This window comes from Dendrobates tinctorius, unplaced genomic scaffold (genome assembly GCF_039654945.1).
Source record: "Dendrobates tinctorius isolate UK_male_01 unplaced genomic scaffold, ASM3965494v1 ptg000086l, whole genome shotgun sequence".
NCBI classification, from domain to species: Eukaryota; Metazoa; Chordata; class Amphibia; order Anura; family Dendrobatidae; genus Dendrobates; species Dendrobates tinctorius.
This window is the reverse complement of record NW_027361754.1, coordinates 45905001-45928056: the sequence shown is the minus strand read 5'-3', so window position 1 is coordinate 45928056 and position 23056 is coordinate 45905001. Positions and strand designations below refer to the sequence as shown.

Here is a 23056-nt window from a genome sequence, read left to right as displayed (position 1 = left end):
GCTAGAGAAGGATCAGAAAGCACAATCTCCCTCAGCATAGATGGTAATCAGATTGTGCATATATGCAAATGTGCAACTACAAAGGAGATGTCGGACGAGTTACAGAAAGAGCATGAAAGATCCAATATGAGAAATAAGCTTTATCTCATGAGAAAGCTGTATCAGTCTAAGCTACTGTAAGTGATGGACAGAATATGCAGGACTATATAAGAAACACCCTAGAGATTGTGGAGCGTCTCAAGGGTATTGGAGAAGAAATTAAAGATTTTCATGTTGCTGCACTTCTATTAAGTAGACTTCCAGAAAGTTTTCACACACTTGTGACTGCACTAGATGCATGGCCAGATGATGAACTGACACTAGAGTATGTTAAAGGTAAACTTGTGGATGAATTCAAGAGAAAAATGCAGCATTTAAGCAGTAGTAATGAATCCAGAGCAGAAACAGCATTAAGGATGCAGGATTTCCCTAAATATAAGAACAATTTAAGAGAAACTCGTGAATGTTTTGCCTGTAAAAAGCCTGGCCACCTTAAATCAGACTGCAGAATTTGGAAAGCAAGAATGAGTTAGCTTAAAAAGCAGAACGGTCATCAAATGGTTAAAACAGCTGTAAAGGAAGATTCTGCATGTATTGAAACTGCATTTAATGCCAGTACAGGTCCATCTGCAAAGCATATATGGTGTATAGATTCTGGTTCAAGCAGCCATATGGCAAATAACAAGGATTTCTTCACTGACCTTAATGAAAGCAAGTCAGAAAAGGTCATCTTAGCTAATGGTCAATATATAACTTCAGAAGGAGTAGGAGACGGCTACCTCCACTGTCCAGTTTCCTCAGCACAAAGCAGAAAGATCCCAGTAAAGGATGCTCTCTATGTTCCCAGCCTTGAAAGCAATCTTCTGTCAGTAAAGAAGATCAAGCAAAAGGGGAATGTAGTTACTTTTAGAGATAACAGCTGCATCATCTCAAAGAAGGGTCACACTCTTGCAGAAGGAAAAATCCAAGATGAACTTTATCAGCTAAAATGCAAAGAATGAGTTACAGTGCTAGACAAGATCTGCATGAGAACTGTATCCATGTATGGCACAGACGTCTTGTGCACAAAGACCCAGAAGCAATAAGGAAGCTAGTTCAACTTGCAAATGGTATTGAAATCAACCAGTGTAGTCAAATGATGAAGTGTACAAGCTGTCTTAAAGGGAAAATGTCCTGAAAATCCTTTCCTAAAATAAGCACCACTAGATCTGCACAGCCACTGGGTCTGATACATACAGATGTATGCGGTCCAATGAGTGTTCAAACTCCTAGCAAGAAGAGATATTTTCTCACATTTATTGATGACTACTCCAGATATACAGTCACCGATCTGCTTCACAGTAAGGATGAAGTTTCACAGAAACTTCAAGAATATCTTGCTTTAGGGTTTAACAAATTTGGAAGAATGCCAAAAGCCCTGCGTGCCGTTAATGGAACCGAATATACAAGTGCAAACCATTTTGAAAAAGGATGGAATCATGTTCCAGACTACCATTCCATACAACTCAAAACAAAATGGCATTGCAGAGAGAAAAAACCATACTCTCTGTGAAAGTGGAAGTAGTATGTTTGATGCGAATCTACCGACAACGTTTTGGGGAGAAGCTATCATGAAAGCTTGCTATCTTCAAAACAGAGTGCTAGGTAAAGCCACAAATATAACTCCATATGAGCTATGGAACTGCGAGAAGCCTAACCTGAAGCACCTCAGGATATTTGGAAGCAAAATGATTATGTATGTTCCCAAAAAAAATGTTCCAAGTGGGAATCAGACGCAAAGCAAAGAGTTCTGGCGGGCTATAGCAAAACTCAAAAGGGATACAGAATCCTGCACCCAGAGACCAACACAGTAACAATCAGCAGAGATGTAGTGATTGATTAAAACTCTGTATCACTCAAATTCCATGAAGTTACACCAGTTATTCAACCTAAGAAGCAAGAACAAGAATCTCAATCACCAAACCCAGACATCGAAAAGGAAAACACGGAAGTGTGGATAAGCTCTGAAGCCGCCAAAGAAGACACAGAAGAACCAAGTTATCCTCCTGTCAGGAGATCAGAAAAGCCAAACAAAGGTATCCCAGGAAGACGCCTTTCTTATATGGTCAGAACACTTCCTGAACCAGAGCCACAGTCATTGCAAGAGATGCAAAAACTGCATGTGATGGACACCGTATCAGACTCACCGCTAGAGACTGTACACGTGTCCAAAGACGTGCTGGGGAAACCCAAGGACTCTTGCAGTGGAATGTGAACATGGCTGAAAGTGTTCTGCAGAATGAACAGGACCTGCAACAAGTGACCACTGGGGGAGTGACTGGGGGCGGAGCTAGGTCCCAAACTCCTAGCTGGGACAGAGGGAGCCAGCAGAGCCAGGAGAATCGTCAGTAAAGCTGAGGTCAGACCAGAGGGCAGCACAGTAACAAGCGGGTAACATGAATAGAGTTTTAAGAAGCAAGCCGGGAGTCAGAAGCCAGAGAGAGCACGCAGTACCAGGGGAAAAGGCGGACGGTAAGTCAGGGACATAGCCGGGGTAGAACCAAGAGTAACACAGAAAGTACAGAATCAGCAGATGAATATTAAGCGGGAAACAGACCAGGTCATACACAGTGCAATCGTACAGAAGCAGGCAATATACACAGGTATACAAGGGTCAGCTATTCAACCAGGAACGGATGTATCACTGGCAACGGCATAGCACTAGTGCGGTAACTTATAGCCCTCCCCAAACCAAAGAGAGGACACAGGATTAACCCTAGAAGGAATGTAACAGAAATTCCAGGCAGACCATGACAGTACCCCCCTCTCAACGGGGGGCCACCAGACCCCCAGGCTTCTCAGGATGCCTGGCATGAAACGCCTGGACCAGACGATCAGCATGTACCAAATGAGCCAGGACCCATGAAGGATCCTCTGGACCATAACCCCTCCAGTGTACCAGATACTGCAAGGTACGGCGCACCCATCGGAAATCCGCAATGCATGCCACGTCACTCCATGTGACCCTCCACCAACACCGGGGGAACAGCAGACAAAGAATCCTCCTCAACACTTCCCAAGAGTTTTAAAAGGGACTTGTGGAACACGTTGGAAATTTTGAATGAAGCTGGGAGACGAAACCTACAGGTTTCCGGATTAATAATCTCCACAATTTCGTACAGACCACGTGTTGCACAAACAGTCTGGACAAGGTTTCCGCTGAGGGCAAAGTAGATAAGGGTACGAAATGAGCTTGTTTAGAAAATCTGTCCACCACAACCCACACAATGGTATTACCCCTGGACAAAGGGAGATTGGTGATAAAATCCATCGACAGATGAGTCCATGGTCTATCAGAAATTGGCAAAGGCACCAATTCCCCGGCTGTCCGGCAATGAGAGTTCTTAGAGCGGGCAAAAACCTCACACGCAGACACGAATTTCCTGACATCAACAACCAATAAGGGCCACCAAAAAACCCTTGCCACAACCTCTCAAGTGGTCGAAATTCCCAGATGGGCACTTAACACTGATTAATGGAACTCCCGAAGTAGCCTTAGACGAAACTGTTACAGGACAAACAATTTCCCAATCGGCTTAGAACTAGGAGCAAGAGGCTGGGCCTCAAAAATCTCTCGCTCCAATCCTGAGGAAATCTTGGCCACAAGCACCCCAGGTTGACGAATGGAGGATGGAGGCTCGGGAGGAGACACTGGATCAAATCTCCGGGATAAAGCATCCGCCTTAACATTTTTAGACCCCGGGTGAAATGTAATGGAAAATTGAATCCGGGGAAAAAAAAGCAACCATCGAGCCTGCCGGGGAGTCAATCTTTTGGCAGACTCGATGTAGGATAAGTTTTTATGATCCGTCACCACAGTAATAGGATGAGCTGCCCCCTCCAAAAAATGCCTCCACTCCTCAAAATCCAACTTAACCGCAAGAAGTTCTCTATTGCCCACATCACAATTTCTCTCTGCTGAAGAGAACTTCTTGGAAAAGAAAGCACATGGTTTGAGATTGGTCAAAGTGGCGGGTCCCTCCCCCACCCCCACCTCAGAAGAGTCAACCTCTACTATAAAAGGTTCAGAAGGATTCGGCTGAACCAACATCGGGGCTGTCATAAAACACTCTTTCAACATCAAAAAAGGTTCAACATTGGACGCTGACCAATTTTTTACATCTGCCTCGTTCCCTGTGAGATCAGTAAGCGGCTTAACCACCTGAGAAAAACCCCTGATGAACTTCCGGTAGTACTGTAGCTTGCAAACCCCAAGAAGCATGGCAAACCCTTCAAATCCCGGGGCTGAACCCAATCCCTAATAGTCTGCACCTTCTTTGGATCCATGCGAAAACCCTCATTAGAAACAATTAAACCCAAAAATGACAGTTCTTGTCCAAAAAATGAACATTTTTCCAGTTTTGCAAAGAGTCTGTTCTCCCTCAGTCTCTGAAGAACAGTATGTAAATGTTGCAAATGGGTGTGACTATCAGAGGAGTAAACTAAGATGTCATCAAGCTAAATAACCACAAAGTGACCAATAAGGTCCGCAACACCAAATTAATAACATTTTGGAAAATGGCCGGGGCATTTGTTAGGCCGAAAGGCATAACCAGATTCTCAAAAACACGTTCTGACATGAGAAACGCCGTCTTCAACTCATCCCCCTCTCGAACCCTTATCAAGTTATAGGCTCCCCATAAATGCAATTTAGAAAACCACTTCACCCCCGATAATTCGTTACACAGATCAGGGATGAGAGGGAGTTGGTACATGTTTCTCACAGTGATTTTGTTAAGTTCCTGGAAGTTGAGGCAAGGACGCAAACCACCATCTTTTTTTTCACAAAGAAAAAAACAGCCACCACTGCCCCTTACGGAGACTCTCAGCAATATACTCCTTCATGGCCATCCGCTCAGGACCAGACTGATTAAACAATTGGGCCTTGGGCAACTTAGCCCCAGTGATAAAATCGATGGCGCAATCAAAAGATCAATGTGGCGGTAAAACCTCAGCCTCACTTTCGGAGAACATGTCTTCAAAGTCTTCTTTCAGGTACTCTGGAATACCTTCCAGACCGACAGACAACACAGACAACACAGATACAGATTCTCAAGAGTTTAGGTAAGGACACAGATTTACAACATTGTTTGGTACAGTTTGACCCCCATTGAATAATTTCCCCGGTTTCCCAATTAATAACAGGGTTATGACATTGTAACCAAGGCATTCCCAAAACCAATCCCGCAGGTAAATTATCCAACACAAAGCAACTTATATTTTTGACATGAACTGGGCCCACCTTGAGTGAGAAGACCTCTGAAGCAAAGAGGATCCCCTTCTTGGTGAGAGGAGAGGAGTCAATGGCTGCAAATATGACTGGAGTCAAACGCCTAACTGTCCCTATCTTACATTGAGTCACCAAGCGAGAGTCAATCAGGTTGATGGTAGAGCCACAATCAACAAAGGCCGTGGAGAGGGACAGATCACCGTCTACCCCAAGCTCCACCTGGAGTAGAATCTTAGCGAATGAGGAAAATTGTACCTGAGGTCTGGGTAACTTCCTCGACAGATGAAGGGCAAGAAGTACAGTCCTTTTTCCAGGACATAGCTGTTTTTCCCTGTGGCGCCCCCTCTCCTTCTCCTTGAACGAAACAGCTCCCACCTCCATGGGTTCAGCAACCAACGATGTATCATCTTGCTGGAATACCGTATATACTCGAATATAAGCCGAGATTTTCAGCCCGTTTTTTTGGGCTGAAAGTCCCCCTCTCGGCTTATATTCGAGTCATATACACCGGGGGGTCAGAGGGGGAGGGGGAGCGGGGGTGTCAGGTCATACTTACCCGTCCTGACGCTGTCTCTTGAGCCCCCAGCTTCTCCCCGTGCTCGCTCTTCCTGCCTTCAGCGGTCACGTGGTGCCGCTCATTAAAACTCATGAATATGCGCATATCATGAGTTTTAATGAGCGGCACCACGTGACCGCTGAAGGCAGGAAGAGAGAGCGCGGAGAAGCTGGGGGCTCAAGACACAGCGTCGGGACAGGTAAGTATAGCGATACTCACCTGTCCTGCGTCCATGGCTGCTTGCTGCTGTCTGTGATCGGTCAGTGACTTCAGACAGCAGAGGGCGCGGTGACGTGATTAGTGCGCGCCGCGCCCCCTGCAGTCTGAACGTCAGACTGATGACGTGGCAGATAGCGGTGAGCAGCCATGGACGCAGGACAGGTGAGTATCTGACACCCAGCGACGGAGAGGTGAGTATGTCATTTTTTTTATTTTTACATGCTGCAGCAGCGACAGCACATGGGGAAATAATCTTAAGGAGCTTCTAATGGGGGCAGTATATGGGAGAACAATATGGAGCTTCTAATGGGGGCAGTATATGGGGGAACAATATGGAGCTTCTAATGGGGGCAGCATATGGGGGAACAATATGGAGCTTCTTATGGGGGAACAATATGGAGCTTCTAATGGGGGCAGCATATGGGGGAACAATCTATGGAGCTTCTTATGGGGGCAGTATATGGGGGAATAATCTATGGAGCTTCTTATGGGGCAGCATATGGGGGAATAATCTATGGAGCATTTCCCACCCTAGGCTTATACTTGAGTCAATAAGTTTTCCCAGTTTTTTGTGGCAAAATTAGGGGGGGGGGTCGGCTTATACTCAGGTCGGCTTATACTCGAGTATATACGGTATATAGGGGTTTCCAGCTGCATCATCCCCCTGACATGAAGCCTACGGTCCATGCGGACAGCCTGTGTCATGGCGTCCTCAAGGAAGTCAGGAGGAGGATGTAACTCCAATGCGTCCTTCAGGCAATCAGATAGGCCCCGGCTGAACAAATCCCTGAGGGCTGCATTGTCCCATGATATTTCTGCAGCCCAATGCCTGAACTCTGAACAGAACCATTCAGTTGAGTGCTTTCCCTGCGCCACATTCATACCCATGTCCTCAGCCAAACGCACACGATCAAGCTCATCATAAATATGCCCGACGGCCTCAAAAAAGTCAATCAACAGACACTCTTTCAGGGGCTGTGGGAGAGAGAGAGAGAGAGAGAAAGCCCAAGCCTGCGGAGCCTCCCTTAATAATGAAATAATGATTCCCACCCTCTGACTCTCATCCCCCGAAGAATCGGGTCACAGTGAAAAAAAACTTACATTCTTCCCTGAAAGCCTGAAATTTTTTTTGTCCCCAGAGAAGGTGTCAGTTAATTTAACTGGCGGTTCAGGGGTAATAAGACAGACATCACCGTCACCGCCACCCCGAGCCCCAGAGGAGAAAGCTCCCTGCATGGCAGTAGCAACCTCCCTCTGAACTTGCTGCTGAGACTGAGCCAGGGTTCTCTGCTCAACAGACAGATTTTGCATCATCTCAGTGAGATTGCTAACCTGTTCAGAGCACACAGAGGATCCATAACACACACACACTTATGTCCCAAAAAGCCCCACACAGAAAGAGGGAAAAACTTTTAGAGGTCAGTGATAATGTGATGGACACCATATCAGACTCACCACTAGAGACCGTATGCGTGTCCAAAGATGTGCTGGGGAAACCCGGGGACTCCTGTAGTGACATGTGAACATGGCTGAAAGTGTGCTGCAGGAGGAACAGTGCCTGTAACACGTGACCACTGGGGGAGTGACTGGGCGGAGCTAGGTCCCAAACTCCTAGCAGGGATAGAGGGACCCAGCAGAGCTGGGATAATCAGTAAAGCCAAGGTCAGACCAGAAGGCAGCGAAGTAACAAGCGGGTAACACAAATAGAGTGGTAAGAATCAAGCCGGGAGTCAGAAGCCAGAGAGAAGCCAGAGAGAGCTACGCAGTACCAGGGAAACAGGCGGACGGGAAGTCAGGGACGTAGCCGAGGTGGAACCAAAAGTAACACAAAGTACAGAATCATATCAAAATATCAAACGGAAAACAGACCGGGTCATACACAGAGCAATCGTACAGAAGCAGGCAATATAAACAGGTATAAAAGGGTCAGCTATTCAGCCAGGAACAGATGTATCACTGACAACGATCATAGCACCAGTGTGGTTACTTATAGCCCTCCCCAAACAAACATGTGTGCAAACCTCATCAACTATAAAAAAGTCTGACTACTGTGCTTGCCAACAAGGGTTTTGCCACCAAGTATGAAGTCTTGTTTGCCAGAGGGAGCAAATACTTATTTCCCACTGCAAAGTGATTTTCTGGATTTAATTTTTGATATTCTGTCTTTCAATGTTAAAATTAACCTACCCTTAAAATTATAGACTGTTTATGGCTTTGTCAGTGGGCAAACTTAAAAAATCAGCAAGGGATCAAATACTTATTTCCCCTACTGTATATAGTAGATCCTGTGATTTCCATTGTTACTCAAGTCTATTAAGCAGTCCTAATCAGTGATTGACAGCCTTCTGGTATGAGTGGGCATACAGACATGGCTGACAATCACTTATTAGGACCGGCTACTGGAGTCCAAAGCCCAGAATAAGCAAGAAGTTATGCAACAAGTTACACTGAATTGTTTTACACAAACTATATATTAATCCTGCTCCATGCCGTGCTGCCTGTAGAAAGGACTGCGTATGTAACCTGACAGGTTCTTTTTAACTAAGAAACACCAATTAACTTGCACTGAGAAGTGTTAGGGAATTTTGACAAGACTAATCCCTATCATGGATTGTCATTACCCATTGTTTTATAAAATCTAAATTCAGGTGGAGAATCTCTTCAAATAAGGGGAAAACAGCTAGAGGGGGAATCACATCCCACAAAAAAAAAAAATTAGGAGAGTACTCAGACATTCTCGTATTCAGCCTAATTGCCACTCACTGTCTATCTAGTAGTCTGTTGCCATGACGACACATAAAATTCTGTAGCCAGTTACGTCCCCGAGAAAAATATAAGTGGGTGCAAAACAAAAACATCGGGGAGAAGGATGATGATGGTGCAAGGATGATGAAGAAGAATCATAACTTTATATTCCTGTTAGCTGTATGGTCAACAACTCAATGACTGGTCGTGGTTATAAAAGACTGTTAGCTTCTCTTTTTTACTACTACTATATAATCTTTACATATAAAAAGTAATCACAATTACAAATCATTGTATACTGGATCATACAGTTGTGGCCAAAAGTATTGACACCCATGCAATTCTGTCAGATAATACTCAGTTTCTTCCTGAAAATGATTGCAAACACAAATTCTTTGGTATTATCTTCATTTAATTTGTTTTAAATGAAAAAAAACACAAAAGAGAATGAAGCAAAAAGCAAAACATTGATCATTTCACACAAGCTCCAAAAATGGGCCAGACAAAAGTCTTGGCACCCTCAGCCTAATACTTGGTTGCACAACCTTTAGCCAAAATAACTGCGACCAACCGCTCCCGGTAACCATCAATGAGTTTCTTACAATGCTCTGCTGGAATTTTAGACCATTCTTTGGCAAACTGCTCCAGGTCCCTGATATTTGAAGGGTGCCTTCTCCAAACTGCCATTTTTAGATCTCTCCACAGGTGTTCTATGGGATTCAGGTATGGACTCATTGCTGGCCACCTTAGAAGTCTCCAGTGCTTTCTCAAACCATTTTCTAGTGCTTTTTGAAGTGTGTTTTGGGTCATTGTCCTGCTGGAAGACCGATGACCTCTGAGGGAGACCCAGCTTTCTCACACTGGGCCCTACATTATGCTGCAAAATTTGTTGGTAGTCTTCAGACTTCATAATGCCATGCACACGGTCAAGCAGTCCAGTGCCAGAGGCAGCAAAGCAACCCCAAAACATTAGGGAACCTCCGCCATGTTTGACTGTAGGGACCGTGTTCTTTTCTTTGAATGCCTTTTTTTCTCCTGTAAACTCCATGTTGATGCCTTTGCCCAAAAAGCTCTACTTTTGTCTCATCTGACCAGAGAACATTCTTCCAAAATGTTTTAGGCTTTTTCAGGTAGGTTTTGGCAAACTCCAGCCTGGCTTTTTTTATGTCTCGGGGTAAGAAGTGGGGTCTTCCTGGGTCTCCTACCATACAGTCCCTTTTCATTTCAGACTCCGACAGATAGTACGGGTTGACACTGTTGTACCCTCAGACTGCAGGGCAGCTTGAACTTGTTTGGATGTTAGTCGAGTTTCTTTATCCAACATCCGCACAATCTTGCGTTGAAATCTCTTGTCAATTTTTCTTTTCCATCCACATCTAGGGAGGTTAGCCACAGTGCCATGGGCTTTAAACTTCTTGATGACACTGCGCACGGTACACAGGAACATTCAGGTCTTTGGAGATGGACTTGTAGCCTTGAGATTGCTCATGCTTCCTCACAATTTGGTTTCTCAAGTCCTCAGACAGTTCTTTGGTCTTCTTTCTTTTCTCCATGCTCAATGTGGTACACACAACAACACAGGATAGAGGTTGAGTCAACTTTAATCCATGTCAACTGGCTGCAAGTGTGATTTAGTTATTGCCAACACCTGTTAGATGCCACAGGTAAGTTACAGGTGCTGTTAATTACACAAATTAAAGAAGCATCACATGATTTTTCAAACAGTGCCAATACTTTTGTCCACCCTCTTTTTTATGTTTGGTGTGGAATTATATCCAATTTGGCTTTAGGACAATTCTTTTTGTGTTTTTTCATTTAAGACAAATTAAATGAAGATAATAATACCAAAGAATTTGTGTTTGCAATCATTTTCAGGAAGAAACTGAGTATTATCTGACAGAATTGCAGGGGTGTCAATACTTTTGGCCACAACTGTATATTAAAAATCAAAAACCATCCTGGACCGCTAGATCACCAATAATTTTTTATTTATCTCCACCACCTTAGATCGCTAGGGATGTGTTATATCATTTATCTCATTGACCACTGTAGGCCACCAGAAATATCACAATTACCGTAATTCCTATACCACCTTAGACCATCAGGGATGGATTATTCGTCTTCACCACCCTAGATGGCCATGGATGTACTGTAGGATATATCTCCTTTACCACTGTAGGTCACCAGAAATATTACAATTAATGCCTCCTCCACATGTGTGGTAGGGGCCGGGATTGGTGGGTGGTCCACTTCTTACCACGTCTGGACGACACAGGCACCAGGCGAAGCAAGGACAAGATAGAGGCAGAGTTCAGTTGTAACAGTTGTAACAGTTCCGGATTTTATTTGTTGTCCTCCTGACGACCACAACCACGCACCGCAGTTCTTTACAGTTCTCCATCTCCAGGCACCTGCACCTTTCCTCCAGTCAAAGTAACGTACCTCGTGGATCTTTCACTGGGGCTGTCCTAGACCAATCTACCACCAGGGCTTCACCTGCCCGAGATCGTCGTCCAATCGGTACCCCCGGGGCCTCGTCTGTCCTGCGGTCCGTCGGGTCAGGGCCACCCCCCTGACTATCTCTTTCCTGTCAGTCCCCTCGCCGAGCTCTTCGCTGTTGTCCGTCTTCTGCCGAGCTCCTCCCGGGACTAGCCTGCCTGGAACCCCAACCAGTCCTATTTACTCCCTTTCTCACTGGAAATTCCCCTCCTGGGTTCCTATCTCCCTGCCCCCCATGACTAAGCGTTTCTCAAGCCCTAAGCTGCTGCTGAATCCTGAACTACTCCCCCCTGCCATCTTGTGGTCATTTCTAGGTACTGCACTCTCTTGTCTGTCTTTCCCAGCTATCACCCTGCTGTCCTTGTCAATCTCCGTCCATAGTGCACCAACCGTTCCTTCCTACTTCCAGTCAAGTCTGTCCACCTTCCCCACACTTTGTTAGACCACAAGAGATGGATTATGCATCTCCACCACTCTAGATTACCAGGGATGTCGTATTTATCTGCACCACCCTAGATGGCCATGGATGTTGTTCTGCCTTTTTCCACGTATGACGCTGTGTGGATTCCAGCATACGGCTTAACCTTTCATCCACTCCCAGAAACAAGACTGTATGGTTGCTTAAGTCTATTATTTATTGGGATGATATGGACAACAATGGGAGATGATAACAGATGGTAGAACAGTAGTAGATGATATCAGAGGTTGTTGAACACAGATATGGATGATTCAGTAGATTGTTGTACAAAATGTGGATGATTCAGGTAAAAACTACAAGAGACAGATAATACAGCATGTCAGTACTGTTAGACAGCATACAATACACAAGTACTGGCAGGTAATAGCAATGCAGGGTATTATCACACAGTAGCAATGATACAGGATGCTATCATGCATTATATAAGAGCTGAGCAATATAACATACCCAGCAGCAAAAGAGAAAGATAACTAACACACTAATGGCTGCCTGCTTTACACTCACTGAACGGAGGATTCATAACTAGAGGATGCTTATAACAAACATGCCGTGAAATATCACAGGAGCTGAGCATGCAAAGCAAACATCATAGGGGGCTGCATTAAGGCTTCTAACAGAGATGCATAACTAATAATTGCATTATCCTTACTGGAATCTGCTTGTTATAAGCAATGGTTTGCAAAGAGCTGAGCTGACCAGGTGTGAACTACTCAGGAGACAGCTGGAGAATGGTTACATGTTGTTGACCAGGGCAGAAAGAAGGGGCGGTTCTTAACAATTAACCATTTGGGGAACAGAAAATTCCAAACACATGAATAAAGGAGAAGGGCAACTTATGACACCTAATGGCCATAGCTGTAACAGAACGGGCAGAACACTCCCCGCTTGGCATCAACGTATGCCACTATTTTGATCTTTTGGGGATAATAACAATACAAGTTCAGTAACTGGCTTGAGGAACAGTTTGTTCTCCCCAAGTTTGCTCACTTTGACCTCTACCTTGCCCACTTTCCAGTCCTTGCTGGGAAGAGGCTTGGTGACTAGGCGAGTGGCCACTCATTACGATGTGACTGAGTCTTTTTGCCACTTTGTCCTGGTTTGTAGAGTGGAAAGATATTGTTTCTTCCATCTGTCCCAGAAGACATTGGACGCGCTTTGCACTAGCCTCCACTGGCGTCTGAAGAGATTTTTATCATTGAATTCTCCAATTGGAGCTCTCAGGACACAGGTTATCTGCGTGAGTAGCATTGCTGGAGAAAGAACTGTCGGATCTCTGGAATCACTGGAGAGTGCTGGCAGTGGCCTGGCGTTGATGACAGCCGATACCTCGGCCTAGAACATGGTTAAACTGTCAAGTGTGAGTCTGGTGTTCGTTTGGAGGAAGAGTCTAGTATCTTGCATGCTATGCCTATCATTCTCTCCCAGGCACCTCCCATGTGCGAAGAGTGTGGCGGACTGAAAGTCCAGTTGCATCCTTGCTCGCCTAGGTACCTTTCAACATTAGCGATGGGATTTGAAGTTCTCTTGCCGCTCAAATGAAATTCGTACCACTGTCAGAGCGAATATGCTTCACAGGGCCTCTGACTGCGGTGAAGCGTGGAAACGCATTTATGAAACTTGAAGTGTCCATAGATTCGATTACTTCAATATGAACAGCTCTGATGGACAGACAAGTGAATAGACCTGCCCAACACTTTACTTCAGTATTGGATTTCCTTGTGCGTCGAGTAGCCACGGACCAAGGACCGAATATGTCTAGTCCAATGTTGGTGAAGGGGGGTTCGGTACTGAGTCTGTCAGATGAAAGATTGGCTATCTTCGGATTTTGGAACGAGCCACAGAGTTTGCGACACTTAACACAGTTGAAGATGAGTTTGCTCACGCTTCTCTTTGTGCCGACTATCCATAGACCAGCTGCCCGCAGATTCCCTTTGGTGAACAAATGGCCTTGGTGTCTCACTAAGTCATGATGCTGAATGAGCAGGGTTGTGACGTGATGACGTCCAGGGATTATTACCGGGTGTTTCTCTGAAACTTCTACCCGGGCTTCTTGAAGATGGCCACCTACTCTCAGCAGCCCGTCTTGGTCAACAATTGGATCGAGCTTCTTTAGTACGCTGTCTCCAGGAGTAGGTTGTCCCTTGTTGAGGTTGTCTTAGACTATTTGTGTATCCATGATGTCAGGAACATCCTATCTTCTATGGACATCGCTACCTTGTCACCCTCCTTTGTCCTGTGGAATACCATACCTCCCATGTGGTCTTGTTCACCTTCACAGGCGTGGTCTTCATTGGTAGGTGCTGAGAAAGGGCAAGGTAGTGGAGTGCTGTTTGGCAATTCCTTTACCAGCAGACTATTGTCACATGGCCGGAAGAGAGATGGACATCTAGTTTCTAGTGTGCTGGTAAGCATACTGTTGACTGAGGTCGGCTTGTGTGCTCCTCCTAGACAGACGTCTCCTATGATGACCCATCCAAGGTCGTGTCTCTGTGCGTATGGAGTGTTCCCAGTGCCGTTTATACATTCTCTCGTCTTGTGGACTCGTAGTATATCTCTTCCCAGGAGTAGAGCTATTGGGGTTCCTGGATCCATCTCAGGTATCAGGTGGGCTATACGCTTTAGATGGGGGTGATGTCTCGCCACCTCCCGTGAAGGTATTTCTGACCTGTTGTCAGGAATCTAGTTGCACTCCAGGATGGTCGTAATGTTAGGCAGGTTTGGCCATCTATGGACTCCACTTTGTATTCGGTTGCTTCTCTCCCCGCTGTCTCAACGGTACCTGAACACGTCCTCAGGGTGAAGGGAGAACCAGGGCCTACAATGCTGAAGTTGTCGAAGAAGATGGACCTGGCTAGAGACCTGTTACTTTGACCATCCATGATTGCATAAATCTTGAAGGCCTTGTCCTTGCGGCCTGCAGGATAGACTCGGACAAGGCAGATTTTTTAACAGGACCTTCCTCCTGTGAGTCCCTTACAAATCTCTGTACATTGAGAGCTGATCACAGGGGTGTCTTTGTCAGTGTCCTTCTGCTTCCCATCGTGCTCCTCTGCTTGCGACAACACTTATGGATATGATCCACGGTGCAAGGCTGTATTGTGTTCTGTGCTGCTGCTTTCTGCACATTTCATGCTAGCTTCACAGTTCCTGGCAAAGTGAGAGGTTGTGGCACAACATTTGAAACAGATATTCTTCTCCTTGCAGAAACCTTTGCGATCCTCCAAAGTCTTCTCCCTGAAGGCTCTGCATTCCAGTAGAGGATGTGGTTTCTTGTGTAGAGGACAATATTTGCTGACATCCTGAGGCTTACTCTCGTCTGGAGGGGGTTTATTCACCTTGTGAGGAGGACCTGTGGAATCAATGTTAGATTTGTGGACTGCAACGAGTGTTTTACTGGGTTTGACACCAGCGGCAGTGGAACATGACAGAGTAAAGTCAAAACTAGGGTCATTTCTAATCCTAGATTGTTTGGTGACAAAATACAACAAATACAGTGAAAGGAGGGAATGATACATTATGATTTTGCTTATACTTTGAACCACATGTAATCCACTTTTCTTGTAGGTTGTAAGGAAGTTTCTGTACTATTGGATTGACACCCTTGGCGGTGTCTAAGAATGCCAATCCGGACAAGTCTCCTTCCTGCTGGGCAACCTGCAAGTCATTCAATAAATCTCTCAGTTCTCTAAGCTTTAGATAACCTTTAGGTCTTATCTTAGGAAAATCATCAATTCTTTTATATAAAGCATTCTCTATGACTTCTCCTGTCCCATAGCATTCATCAAGTCTTTCCCACACTTTATGTAGGGCTGTGTGAGGATGCTTTACATTAATGTCTCTCAGTCTTTTGGCATGCTCGACAGACTCACTTCCGAACTACTTTACCACGAGATCTAACTCGTCACTAAAGATGAGCGACTTTGCCTTTTTTAGGGTCGAGTCGGGTTTCATAAAACTCGACTTTCTCAAAAGTCGGGTCGAACGCAATCGGCCGACTATCGGGAAAAGTCAAAGGTCTGACTGAAACACAAAACCCAATGCAAGTCAATGGGGAAGCAACGTCGGCAGGGAGTGGAGGACAGTAAACACACCTACATGCCGGACCGCTTTTTTAAAGTGCGCGAAAACTTTCTCTCTCTCCCCGGACGCTGCATATGTCATCTCGTTGCCCAGTGTACGTCCTTGCTCAGTGGCTGAAAGAAGTCACGTGCAAGCACTCTGGGAAATCCGACTTTGGCGCTCGCTTTGCCGACCGCATGGCCGACTTCACTCAGTGGTAGGGTTTCGGTCAACTTTGCCATAAGTCGGCGACTTATGAATCTGGCCAACCTGTTTCGCTCAACTCTACTCGTCACTAGAGTTGAGCGACTTTTGGTTTTTTAGGGTCGAGTTTCGTTTCGTGAAACCCGACTTCTCCAAAAGTCGTGTCGAGCAAGATCGGCCGATTATAGGGAAAAGTCGGGGGTCGTCCCGAAACACGAAACCCAATGTAAGTCAATGGGGAATAAAAGTCGGCAGTGAGAGGAGGACAGGAAACACACCTACAGTGCCCATTTGAATGCCAAAAGCATCAATTCTTCTTACTTAAGCTTGTCAACCTTAATTAACTTCATAATACAAGTTACGCACTGAAAAATGGGGGTTATTTGGCTAAAGTTGTGGGGGGGTAGGGCTGGCTCCAGGTTTTCATGTGCCCTGGGCGAAAGAGCGCCCCTTTAACACATACCACAACTCATCATGCTCCGATACGGCAGAGAAATAGCGGTATAGTACAATGAAAAATACCTCACTTTTTACATCTCATGACGAGGCCCACCTATTTCTCCATACAGAATCATTGGTCCCATATAATGTTTGAAACAGTATATGATGAGCTCCACATAATGCTACAGTATATGTTGGTCCCCATGAATGAAGCTCCACTGTCTTATGGGCCCAAATAATGCTCCAAACATAATGGGCCCCATTTCTAATGCTCTAGTGTATAATGGGCCCTGTAAATGCTGCTCCAGTGTCTGATGTCCACCTTTGGAATGTTCCAGTGTATGGTGGGCCCCATCTATCATTCTCCAGAGTATAGTGCTCCCCAAAAATTGCGATCCCAACATTGAAAACAATCAAATAAGTCTCCTCGCTAGGGAATCCCTGTACTAGTCTGGACTCCTCGTCGTCCCCATCTTCCATCTCACTGCACAGTATTTCAACCTTGCAAGTGCTGTGATCCTGAGCAAGCAGGGGGGTCCACTCGTTGGCGACGGCACTGGCACAGGACCCCTGATAGTACGGTGGTGTGTCTGATGGCGGGTGGGCCGAACCTGCACTTTCATCTGCAGCTTCCTCTTTGTCACCGTGTAAGATGGAACTGTATATGGGAAGGGTAACCTGAGTTTCATCAGGGTCAGAATCTGGCTCTGTACACTGCGAGGACAATGTAGTGCTCTGAGTGAATGTACCAGCAGAATCATCTATCAGCGGCTGTGCATCAGTGCACTCCATGTCAGATTCATCTTGGCCTGGGTAATTCACCATTTCACTTGATAATCCAGGCATGGTATGTGAAAACAGCTCCATGGAGTAATCAGTAGTATGGCCTGCATCATCCTTCAATCTTGGTTGGGGTGAAGGACACAAGGAAAGGTGTGGTTCATGAACATGAGCCTCCAATGACGACTCAGTGCTTTTACTTTTTACAACTTCAGAAGAGGAGGCGATAGAGCTGGAGGCTGAGTCAGCAATGCAAGACAAAACTTTTTCCTGATGCTCTGGCTTTAAAAGCGGTTTGCCAACTCCTAGAAAACTAAGCCTTCGAAGCCTTATGGAGCCAGACGATGATGCAGGCTCAACACCTCCTGCATTCGGTCCTATTTTGCTCTTGCCACTACCATCAGATCCAACACCAACACCATCATTATCAGCTGCCAACCCCCGCCCAATTCCACGGCCTCTTCCACCAGCCTTCCTCATTTTTTGTAGAAATGTAGACAAAATCCAACAAACTATATAGTAATGTAAAACAAGGTACAAGGTGTCTATAGGACAGGGGAGATTTTGAATTTCTGCACACACTTGTGGACACTTGACACTTATGGATTGTGTGAGGCCCACTGAATATCAGAGCGCTATGTCACTGGCTCGATGGCACAGATGTGAAAAAAGTGACTACAGGATAAGGGAGATTTTGAATTTCTGCACACACTAGTGGACACTGGACACTTTTGGATTGTGTGAGGCCCACTGAATATCAGAGCGCTATGTCACAGGCTCGATGGCACAGGTGTGAAAAAAGTGACTACAGGATCACAGAGATTTTGAATTTCTGCACACACTAGTGGACACTGGACACTTTTGGATTGTGTGAGGCCCACTGAATATCAGAGCGCTATGTCACAGGCAGAAATTAGCTAGTGTATCACAAACTACAAGGTGTATGTAGAATTGGGCAGAATAGGAATCTCCCTAGAGTGTAGGTCTGTAAGAACGGAACAAGTCCTCCACTTATCCTTCCACAGTGACACACAGATAGCTTCACTGTGGCCGTGATAACAGCCGTTACACGGTACTGAGAGGAGCGTGCACGTACACGGCTGTCCGGTGTACGTAAAATTGTCAAGCTCCGTGTTTTTTAAGTATACGGACTGACACACGCTGTCTCTCTATAGTTTTGAATGTGATCAAACAGCAAATATATTTAACTGTTTGAAAGCTAGACAAAACTAGTAGGTGCAGGTCTGTAAGAACGGAACATGTCCTCAACTTATTCTCACAGAGTGACACACAGATAGCCATTACACGGTACTGTGTGAGGAGCGTACACCGCAGTATGGTGTGAAAAAATGCACGCTCAGTACCTCAGCAGGACAAAAAAAAAAAAAAAAATTGGGATTGCTTTTAAAAAAGCAGTTTGCAGAGCAGTGGGTAAACAGCAATGCAGCTGTCAGGAAGCCTTAGAAGGCAGCCTAACAACCAACACCACTGATAAACCACTATATAGCCTCCCCTTGCACTGCACACACAGTGACTGGTGTGTTGTACAGGCAAAATCTCTAGCAGCAGAAGCAGTTTTTTCTTCTTCTTCCCTGCCTAACGCTCTCCCTACAGAATCAGCAGCAGCAACCTCTCCCTATGCTAAGATTGGCAGAAGTAAGATGGCGGTCGGCGTGCACGCCCTTTTATAACCCCTGTGACGCCCACCAAAGCAAGCCAATCACTTGCATGCCCTTCTGAAAGATGGTGGTGACCCCTGCCTATGTCATCACGTTGCCCACAGTGTCCGTGGATCCTGATTGGCTGAAAAAGAGCGCAAAACAAACTTTTGAAACGCGACTTTGGCGCGTAAGTCGCCGACCTCGTGGCCGACCTCATCCTAGGGTCAGGTTTCGTTTCATGAAACCCGACTTTGCCAAAAGTCGGCGACTTTTGAAATTTTTCGACCCGTTTCGCTCAACTCTACTTATAATGGATGAAATCTTCGTGTAGATTGGATTTTCTCCACAGACGTTCGGCGCACCTGGAGCACCGCTGCAGGAAACGTGTTTGCAGGGTGTGCCAGGGTTGTCGCCGTCTGTGTTGTGGTGTTCTATTTATAGGGGGTGCCAATTCATCCAGGGCACTTTGAAGTGTTTCATTGTAATGCTTCAATGCAGAATCAGGACATGAGAGGGAGGAGATAGTGGCAAATGAGGACTGCAAGTTCTTCATAAGTTTCTGGGTGTTAATGGCCTGTATGTTTCTATAAATCTGGACAGTGGGGGTGACCTGAGCAGCCTGGCAGGTCTTGATAGAGAATGAAAGAAGATTGTGGTCAGAGAGCGGGAGAGGGGAGTTTGCAAAATCATCCACTGCACAAAGCCGAGAGAAGACCAAGTCGAGAGAGTTTCCGTCTTCATGCGTTGGAGAATTAGTAAGCTGCGAAAGGCCAAACGAGGAGGTTAGAGATAAAAGGTGAGTAGCAGATGGTGAGAGGGGAAGAGCAATGGGGATGTTGAAATCTCCCATGATGAGGGTAGGGATGTCACAGGAGAGAAAATGTGGAAGCCAAGTGGCAAAATGATCCAGGAACTGATGGGAGGGGCCGGGAGGACGATACACCACCGCCACTCGCATGGAGAAGGGGGTGTAGAGTCTGACGGCATGGACCTCAAAAGAAGGGAAGACTAGTGAGGGTAGTTGAGGGATAACCTGAAAGGTACATTTTGGTGATAGGAGCAGATCAACGCCTCCACCTGCTCTCTTGCGGTATGAGAGAAGTGTAGTCCCCCGTATGAAATAGCAGCAGCAGCTGTAGTGTCTGACTGCTGGATCCAGGTTTCAGTAAGAGCCAGGAGTTTAAGAGAATTAGAAAGGAAAAAGTTATGAATGAAGGAGAGTTTGTTACACACTGAGCGAGAATTCCAAAGCGCACAATTAAGAGAGACAGATGGCATGCAGGGAATATTAATAAGATTAGAGGGGTTTCTGAGTGTAGCAGTTGGGGGGTTTGACTTTCTATACCATGGGGGACCAGGGTTGGGACCAATGTCTCCTGCGACTAGGAGGAGGAGGATAGAAAGAGTGAGCAGATGGTTAAGTGATTTGTGAGAGCGTCTCTGATGTTGAATGGTGGGACTGACTGGATCTGTGCAATTTAACAATGTGAAAAGAGCGTGAGTGCTATACATAGGAGAGGAAAGGAGCAAGAGGCCGATATGGATGGAGTGTACAGAGTTAATGCCAATTAATTACAATTAATTCCTCCTCCACATGATTAGACCACAAGGGATGGATTGTTCATCTACACCACTCTAGATCACCAGGTATGTCATATTTATATGCACCACCCTAGATAGCCATGGATGTATTGTATGATATATCTCCTTTACTATTGTAGGCCACCAGAAATATTACAATTAATTCCTCCACCACCATAGACCACCAGGGATGAATCTATATTCACCACCTTAGATTATGAGAGATATCTTATCTATTTCCATCACCTTAGATCAACAGGAATGTAATATTATTTCCACCACTCTAGATCACCTGGGTGGTAGTCCACCAGAAATATTACAATTAATTCCTCCTCCACATGATTAGACCACCAGGGATGGATTATTCATCTCCACCACTGTAGATTACCAGGAATGTCGTATTTATCTGCACCAACCTAGATAACCATGGATGTACTGTGTGATATATCTCCTTTACCACTGTAGACCACCTGAAATATTACAATTAATTCCTCCGCCGTATGATTAAACCACAAGAGATGGATTATAAATCTCCACCACCCTACATTACCAGGGATGTCGTATTTATCTCCACCACCCTAGATGGTCATGGATGTACTGTATGATATATCTCCTTTACCATCGTAGGTCACCAGAAATATTAAAATTAATTCCTCCACCACCATAGACCATCAGGGATAGATTTATGTTCATCACCTTAGATCAACAGGAATTATTATTATTAATTATTATAGCACCACTTATTCCATGTTGCTGTACATGTGAGGAGGGTTATACATAATAAAAACAAGTACAGTAATCTTAAACAATACAAGTCGCAACTGGTACAGGAGGAGAGAGGATCCTGCCCGCGAGGGCTCACAATCTACCAATCTGTAATATTATTGCCACTACTCTAGATCACCTGGGTTGTATTCCACCAGAAATATTACAATCAATTCATCCACCACTTTAGACCTCAAGGAATGTCTTATTTATCTTCATTTCTTTATGTTCACCACCGTAGATCACCAAGGATGTATTATTTATTTACACTACCATAGATAACCAGGAATGTCTTATTTATCTTCACTACCGTAGATCACTAAGTATGCTAAGGCTATGTGCACACGTAGTTTTTTTGGTGTGCAGATTTTGGAGAGAAAACCGCAGGTAAATCAACAGGACAAAAGTCCTGCGGTTTACCTGCGGTTTTGCCCTGGGGTTTTACACCTCATAATGGATGAGGTGTAAAACTGCAGCGTTTCTGCAACAAACAATTGACATGCTGTGGATTGTAAACAGCAGCAAAACCGCGCGGAAAAATCTGCAGCATGTGCACAGCATTTTATAATTTCCATAGGAAATAAAGGTACTGTACAACGCAGCAGAATCTGCTGCGGACCCGCAGCTGCAGAAACGCTGCGGAACCACAGCAGAATCCGCACCGTGTGCACATACCCTAATTTATCTACCACCTTAGAGCACCAGGGACTTATTTATCCCTTCCATCTAAGATAACCAGTGTAGCGTAGCAGGGTTGGTTCAGTGTGACAGACAGTGACCACAAGAAAAGTTCACAGTAAACATGGTTAGTGTTCACACTCACACAGTGTACAGCATACGGTATCCTCCGGATCGCAGCCAGGAATCAAAACAGTCCTTGGGAGTCCGGTTGCCGAGGGCGACGGCACCACCGTATCACGATGGCGGAGTGCCAGGAGTTCGCTCTGCTGTGTTAACTTACACAAGCTGATCATCTGCAGAGCCAACTGCTCCACAAGTTGCAAAACTCCAAACTGACACACCCAACACATTGCTGCAGGGGTTTTAACAATCAACCTGTGGCCGTAGGCCAAATGGAAAACCTGGGGCCGGGTAGGAAATGGACCGCCCCACTACCATCCTGTAGTCCATTTTGAAAATAAAAGCCCATAGCAGGTTTTCTTAAATCTGCCCTGGACAAATAGCTTGCCCAAGACCAACACTTGCTTTTATTTTGTATTGCAATCACAGCTTCACCTGTGACTGCAATGCACTCCCATGGCCTCAATACGCTTCTGAGCGCATCCTGGGGGACACATAGTGATCCTCACAAATAAAATCGGTCGCTGCCCCACACCAGGCATGTTTTAATCTCTCCACCACTGCATGTATTGTAGGATTTATCTCCTGTACCTCCTTAGACCATCAAAAATATTACAAATTTTTTCCACCAAGCTTAGCCACAAGAGATGTCTAATTATTTAATTTCAACATCCTATACAACTGGCAATATTGCAGTTAATGCCTTTTTCACTATCCCAGATTACTTGGGATTAAATTAACCTTAAACCACTAGTTTAGTACTATCAGGCGGTAATATGTGGGTACTGTACGGTGGTATTATGTTGTAGATGGTAGTATTACTTGGACATTGTATGGAAATATTATTTGAGCAATTAATGGTGGTATTATTTAGACCCTGAGTGGGAGCATTGTATAGGAACAGTATGGAAGTCAGATCTGATATGCACTTGCAGGGCTGGGACAAGGTATTTTTGTGC

At 45.3% G+C, this 23056-nt stretch overlaps 1 long non-coding RNA gene across 1 annotated transcript in view; it reads right to left on the bottom strand.

Moving 5' to 3' along the window:
* Positions 1-22539, bottom strand: part of LOC141098061 (uncharacterized) — a 28653-nt gene extending 6114 nt beyond the window's left edge. The window contains exon 1 of the long non-coding RNA XR_012234133.1: positions 22120-22539. This is a non-coding gene — a long non-coding RNA (uncharacterized lncRNA). The remainder of the gene's footprint in view (positions 1-22119) is intronic.
* Between the last annotated feature and the right edge of the window lie 517 nt (positions 22540-23056).